Genomic DNA, 7,380 nt, shown 5'->3' on the forward strand with positions numbered 1-7,380 from the left:
GATGTTATTTCATGTCTCGTTTGTCCATTGTGACGGTGGGAAAGCCAGGTAAATGTCCCGGAGATATACTGAGAAATCTTTGTAACAGCATTTTCCTGCGATCACAGCTGTTCACAGCTACAAGGCTGGGACCGCTTCCATTCGCTTCGTCTTGATCTGTAGATGTTATTTCATGTCTCATTTGTTCATTTTGATGGAGAAAAGGTTGTACATTTAGTGAATTCAGAGTGTCTAAGATACACAAGTAGGCATATTTGCGTACTCAGGTCCAGTGGCTCACTGCGTTAACACTCGCCCCTGGATGCGGTTGGTCGCGTGTTCGAATCCATGCTGTGGCATTCTTTTTTTCATTTTCACCCTTTTTCTATGGATCTCCAAAAAGTGATCTTTTACATTTTCTGAGTCTGGAGGAATTCAAGGGGAGTTTTCAGGGGAGTGCGTTATCTCTGCCATCTCCTCCCTGTGTGTGTGTTGCTGCAGGCAGCAGCTGCGTGTGTGTGTAAACTGCCCCTCCCTCTTGCAAGCAGGCGGGGGAGAGAGAGATGTTTCGTCTCGATTTACACATGCTATGACTCCGGGGGTACCTCCATTCGCTTCGTCTTGATCTGTTGATGTTATTTCATGTCTCGTTTGTCCATTGTGACGGTGGGAAAGCCAGGGAAATGTCCCGGAGATATACTGAGAAATCTTTGTAACAGCATTTTCCTGCGATCACAGCTGTTCGCAGCTACGAGGCTGGGACCGCTTCCATTCGCTTCGTCTTGATCTGTAGATGTTATTTAATGTCTCATTTGTTCATTTTGATGGAGAAAAAGTTGTACATTTAGTAAATTCAGAGTGTCTAAGATGCACAAGTAGGCATGTTTGAGTACTCAGGTCCAGTGGCTCACTGTGTTAACGCTCACCCCTGGATACGGTTGGTCGCGTGTTCGAATCCATGCTGTGGCATACTTTTTTTCATTTTCACCCTTTTTCTATGGATCTCCAAAAAGTGAACTTTTACATTTTCTGAGTCTCGAGGAATTCAAGGGGAGTTTTCAGGGGAGTGTGTTCTCTCTGCCATCTCCTCCCTGTGTGTGCGTTGCTGCATGCAGCAGCTGCGTGTGTGTGTGTAAACTGCCCCTCCCCTTCGCAAGCAGGCGGGGGAGAGAGAGATGTTTCGTCTCGATTTACACATGCTATGACTCCGGGGGTACTTCCATTCGCTTCGTCTTGATCTGTTGATGTTATTTCATGTCTCGTTTGTCCATTGTGATGGTGGGAAAGCCAGGGAAATGTCCCGGAGATATACTGAGAAATCTTTGTAACAGCATTTTCCTGAGATCACAGCTGTTCACAGCTACGAGACGGGGACCGCTTCCATTCGCTTCGTCTTGATCTGTAGATGTTATTTAATGTCTCATTTGTTCATTTTGATGGAGAAAAAGTTGTACATTTAGTGAATTCAGAGTTTCTAAGATGCACAAGTAGGCGTGTTTGAGTACTCAGGTCCAGTGGCTCACTGCGTTAACGGTCGCCCCTGGATGCGGTTGGTCGCGTGTTCGAGTCCATGCTGTGGCATACTTTTTTTCATTTTCACCCTTTTTCTATGGATCTCCAAAAAGTCAACTTTGACTTTTTCTGAGTCTGGAGGAATTCAAGGGGAGTTTTCAAGGGACTCTACCCGCCTTATGAGGCACTATTTTCGAATACTTTTTTCCATTTTCACCCTTTTTCTATGGATCTCCAAAAAGTGAACTTTTACATTTTCTGAGTCTGGAGGAATTCAAAGGGGAGTTTTCAGGGGAGTGCATTCTCTCTGCCATCTCCTCCCTCTGTGTGCGTTGCTGCATGCAGCAGCTGCGTGTGTGTGTGTAAACTGCCCCTCCCCTTCGCAAGCAGGCGGGGGAGAGAGAGATGTTTCGTCTCGATGTACACATGCTATGACTCCGGGGGTACTTCCATTCGCTTCGTCTTGATCTGTTGATGTTATTTCATGTCTCGTTTGTCCATTGTGACGGTGGGAAAGCCAGGTAAATGTCCCGGAGATATACTGAGAAATCTTTGTAACAGCATTTTCCTGCGATCACAGCTGTTCACAGCTACAAGGCTGGGACCGCTTCCATTCGCTTCGTCTTGATCTGTAGATGTTATTTAATGTCTCATTTGTTCATTTTGATGGAGAAAAAATTGTACATTTTGTGAATTCAGAGTTTCTAAGATGCACAAGTAGGCATGTTTGAGGACTCAGGTCCAGTGGCTCACTGCGTTAACGCTCGCCCCTGGATGCGGTTGGTCGCGTGTTCGAGTCCATGCTGTGGCATACTTTTTTTCATTTTCACCCTTTTTCTATGGATCTCCAAAAAGTCAACTTTGACTTTTTCTGAGTCTGGAGGAATTCAAGGGGAGTTTTCAAGGGACTCTACCCGCCTTATGAGGCACTATTTTCGAATACTTTTTTCCATTTTCACCCTTTTTCTATGGATCTCCAAAAAGTGAACTTTTACATTTTCTGAGTCTGGAGGAATTCAAGGGGAGTTTTCAGGGGAGTGCATTCTCTCTGCCATCTCCTCCCTCTGTGTGCGTTGCTGCATGCAGCAGCTGCGTGTGTGTGTGTAAACTGCCCCTCCACTTCGCAAGCAGGCGGGGGAGAGAGAGATGTTTCGTCTCGATTTACACATGCTATGACTCCGGGGGTACTTCCATTCGCTTCGTCTTGATCTGTTGATGTTATTTCATGTCTCGTTTGTCCATTGTGACGGTGGGAAAGCCAGGGAAATGTCCCGGAGATATACTGAGAAATCTTTGTAACAGCATTTTCCTGCGATCACAGCTCTTCGCAGCTACGAGGCTGGGACCGCTTCCATTCGCTTCGTCTTGATCTGGAGATGTTATTTCATGTCTCATTTGTTCATTTTGATGGAGAAAAGGTTGTACATTTAGTGAATTCAGAGTGTCTAAGATGCACAAGTAGGCATGTTTGAGTACTCAGGTCCAGTGGCTCACTGCGTTAACGCTCGCCCCTGGATGCGGTTGGTCGCGTGTTCGAATCCATGCTGTGGCATACTTTTTTTCATTTTCACCCTTTTTCTATGGATCTCAAAAAAGTCAACTTTGACTTTTTCTGAGTCTGGAGGAATTCAAGGGGAGTTTTCAAGGGACTCTACCCGCCTTATGAGGCACTATTTTCGAATACTTTTTTACATTTTCACCCTTTTTCTATGGATCTCCAAAAAGTGATCTTTTACATTTTCTGAGTCTGGAGGAATTCAAGGGGCGTTTTCAGGGGAGTGCGTTCTCTCTGCCATCTCCTCCCTGTGTGTGTGTTGCTGCATGCAGCAGCTGCGTGTGTGTGTAAACTGCCCCTCCCTCTCGCAAGCAGGCGGGGGAGAGAGAGATGTTTCGTCTCGATTTACACATGCTATGACTCCGGGGGTACCTCCATTCGCTTCGTCTTGATCTGTTGATGTTATTTCATGTCTCGTTTGTCCATTGTGACGGTGGGAAAGCCAGGGAAATGTCCCGGAGATATACTGAGAAATCTTTGTAACAGCATTTTCCTGCGATCACAGCTGTTCACAGCTACGAGACTGGGACCGCTTCCATTCGCTTCGTCTTGATCTGTAGATGTTATTTCATGTCTCATTTGTTCATTTCGATGGAGAAAAAGTTGTACATTTAGTGAATTCAGAGTGTCTAAGATACACAAGTAGGCATATTTGCGTACTCAGGTCCAGTGGCTCACTGCGTTAACACTCGCCCCTGGATGCGGTTGGTCGCGTGTTCGAATCCATGCTGTGGCATTCTTTTTTTCATTTTCACCCTTTTTCTATGGATCTCCAAAAAGTGATCTTTTACATTTTCTGAGTCTGGAGGAATTCAAGGGGAGTTTTCAGGGGAGTGCGTTATCTCTGCCATCTCCTCCCTGTGTGTGTGTTGCTGCAGGCAGCAGCTGCGTGTGTGTGTAAACTGCCCCTCCCTCTTGCAAGCAGGCGGGGGAGAGAGAGATGTTTCGTCTCGATTTACACATGCTATGACTCCGGGGGTACCTCCATTCGCTTCGTCTTGATCTGTTGATGTTATTTCATGTCTCGTTTGTCCATTGTGACGGTGGGAAAGCCAGGGAAATGTCCCGGAGATATACTGAGAAATCTTTGTAACAGCATTTTCCTGCGATCACAGCTGTTCGCAGCTACGAGGCTGGGACCGCTTCCATTCGCTTCGTCTTGATCTGTAGATGTTATTTAATGTCTCATTTGTTCATTTTGATGGAGAAAAAGTTGTACATTTAGTAAATTCAGAGTGTCTAAGATGCACAAGTAGGCATGTTTGAGTACTCAGGTCCAGTGGCTCACTGTGTTAACGCTCACCCCTGGATACGGTTGGTCGCGTGTTCGAATCCATGCTGTGGCATACTTTTTTTCATTTTCACCCTTTTTCTATGGATCTCCAAAAAGTGAACTTTTACATTTTCTGAGTCTCGAGGAATTCAAGGGGAGTTTTCAGGGGAGTGTGTTCTCTCTGCCATCTCCTCCCTGTGTGTGCGTTGCTGCATGCAGCAGCTGCGTGTGTGTGTGTAAACTGCCCCTCCCCTTCGCAAGCAGGCGGGGGAGAGAGAGATGTTTCGTCTCGATTTACACATGCTATGACTTCGGGGGTACTTCCATTCGCTTCGTCTTGATCTGTTGATGTTATTTCATGTCTCGTTTGTCCATTGTGATGGTGGGAAAGCCAGGGAAATGTCCCGGAGATATACTGAGAAATCTTTGTAACAGCATTTTCCTGAGATCACAGCTGTTCACAGCTACGAGACGGGGACCGCTTCCATTCGCTTCGTCTTGATCTGTAGATGTTATTTAATGTCTCATTTGTTCATTTTGATGGAGAAAAAGTTGTACATTTAGTGAATTCAGAGTTTCTAAGATGCACAAGTAGGCGTGTTTGAGTACTCAGGTCCAGTGGCTCACTGCGTTAACGGTCGCCCCTGGATGCGGTTGGTCGCGTGTTCGAGTCCATGCTGTGGCATACTTTTTTTCATTTTCACCCTTTTTCTATGGATCTCCAAAAAGTCAACTTTGACTTTTTCTGAGTCTGGAGGAATTCAAGGGGAGTTTTCAAGGGACTCTACCCGCCTTATGAGGCACTATTTTCGAATACTTTTTTCCATTTTCACCCTTTTTCTATGGATCTCCAAAAAGTGAACTTTTACATTTTCTGAGTCTGGAGGAATTCAAAGGGGAGTTTTCAGGGGAGTGCATTCTCTCTGCCATCTCCTCCCTCTGTGTGCGTTGCTGCATGCAGCAGCTGCGTGTGTGTGTGTAAACTGCCCCTCCCCTTCGCAAGCAGGCGGGGGAGAGAGAGATGTTTCGTCTCGATGTACACATGCTATGACTCCGGGGGTACTTCCATTCGCTTCGTCTTGATCTGTTGATGTTATTTCATGTCTCGTTTGTCCATTGTGACGGTGGGAAAGCCAGGTAAATGTCCCGGAGATATACTGAGAAATCTTTGTAACAGCATTTTCCTGCGATCACAGCTGTTCACAGCTACAAGGCTGGGACCGCTTCCATTCGCTTCGTCTTGATCTGTAGATGTTATTTAATGTCTCATTTGTTCATTTTGATGGAGAAAAAATTGTACATTTTGTGAATTCAGAGTTTCTAAGATGCACAAGTAGGCATGTTTGAGTACTCAGGTCCAGTGGCTCACTGCGTTAACGCTCGCCCCTGGATGCGGTTGGTCGCGTGTTCGAGTCCATGCTGTGGCATACTTTTTTTCATTTTCACCCTTTTTCTATGGATCTCCAAAAAGTCAACTTTGACTTTTTCTGAGTCTGGAGGAATTCAAGGGGAGTTTTCAAGGGACTCTACCCGCCTTATGAGGCACTATTTTCGAATACTTTTTTACATTTTCACCCTTTTTCTATGAATCTCCAAAAAGTGATCTTTTACATTTTCTGAGTCTGGAGGAATTCAAGGGGCGTTTTCAGGGGAGTGCGTTCTCTCTGCCATCTCCTCCCTGTGTGTGTGTTGCTGCATGCAGCAGCTGCGTGTGTGTGTAAACTGCCCCTCCCTCTCGCAAGCAGGCGGGGGAGAGAGAGATGTTTCGTCTCGATTTACACATGCTATGACTCCGGGGGTACCTCCATTCGCTTCGTCTTGATCTGTTGATGTTATTTCATGTCTCGTTTGTCCATTGTGACGGTGGGAAAGCCAGGGAAATGTCCCGGAGATATACTGAGAAATCTTTGTAACAGCATTTTCCTGCGATCACAGCTGTTCACAGCTACGAGACTGGGACCGCTTCCATTCGCTTCGTCTTGATCTGTAGATGTTATTTCATGTCTCATTTGTTCATTTTGATGGAGAAAAAGTTGTACATTTAGTGAATTCAGAGTGTCTAAGATGCACAAGTAGGCATATTTGCGTACTCAGGTCCAGTGGCTCACTGCGTTAACACTCGCCCCTGGATGCGGTTGGTCGCGTGTTCGAATCCATGCTGTGGCATTCTTTTTTTCATTTTCACCCTTTTTCTATGGATCTCCAAAAAGTGATCTTTTACATTTTCTGAGTCTGGAGGAATTCAAGGGGAGTTTTCAGGGGAGTGCGTTCTCTCTGCCATCTCCTCCCTGTGTGTGTGTTGCTGCAGGCAGCAGCTGCGTGTGTGTGTAAACTGCCCCTCCCTCTCGCAAGCAGGCGGGGGAGAGAGAGATGTTTCGTCTCGATTTACACATGCTATGACTCCGGGGGTACCTCCATTCGCTTCGTCTTGATCTGTTGATGTTATTTCATGTCTCGTTTGTCCATTGTGACGGTGGGAAAGCCAGGTAAATGTCCCGGAGATATACTGAGAAATCTTTGTAACAGCATTTTCCTGCGATCACAGCTGTTCACAGCTACAAGGCTGGGACCGCTTCCATTCGCTTCGTCTTGATCTGTAGATGTTATTTCATGTCTCATTTGTTCATTTTGATGGAGAAAATGTTGTACATTTAGTGAATTCAGAGTGTCTAAGATGCACAAGTAGGCATGTTTGAGTACTCAGGTCCAGTGGCTCACTGCGTTAACGCTCGCCCCTGGATGCGGTTGGTCGCGTGTTCGAATCCATGCTGTGGCATACTTTTTTTCATTTTCACCCTTTTTCTATGGATCTCCAAAAAGTCAACTTTGACTTTTTCTGAGTCTGGAGGAATTCAAGGGGAGTTTTCAAGGGACTCTACCCGCCTTATGAGGCACTATTTTCGAATACTTTTTTACATTTTCACCCTTTTTCTATGGATCTCCAAAAAGTGATCTTTTACATTTTCTGAGTCTGGAGGAATTCAAGGGGCGTTTTCAGGGGAGTGCGTTCTCTCTGCCATCTCCTCCCTGTGTGTGTGTTGCTGCATGCAGCAGCTGCGTG

This window comes from Notothenia rossii (genome assembly GCF_949606895.1).
Source record: "Notothenia rossii genome assembly, contig: scaffold_24, whole genome shotgun sequence".
NCBI classification, from domain to species: domain Eukaryota; kingdom Metazoa; phylum Chordata; class Actinopteri; order Perciformes; family Nototheniidae; genus Notothenia; species Notothenia rossii.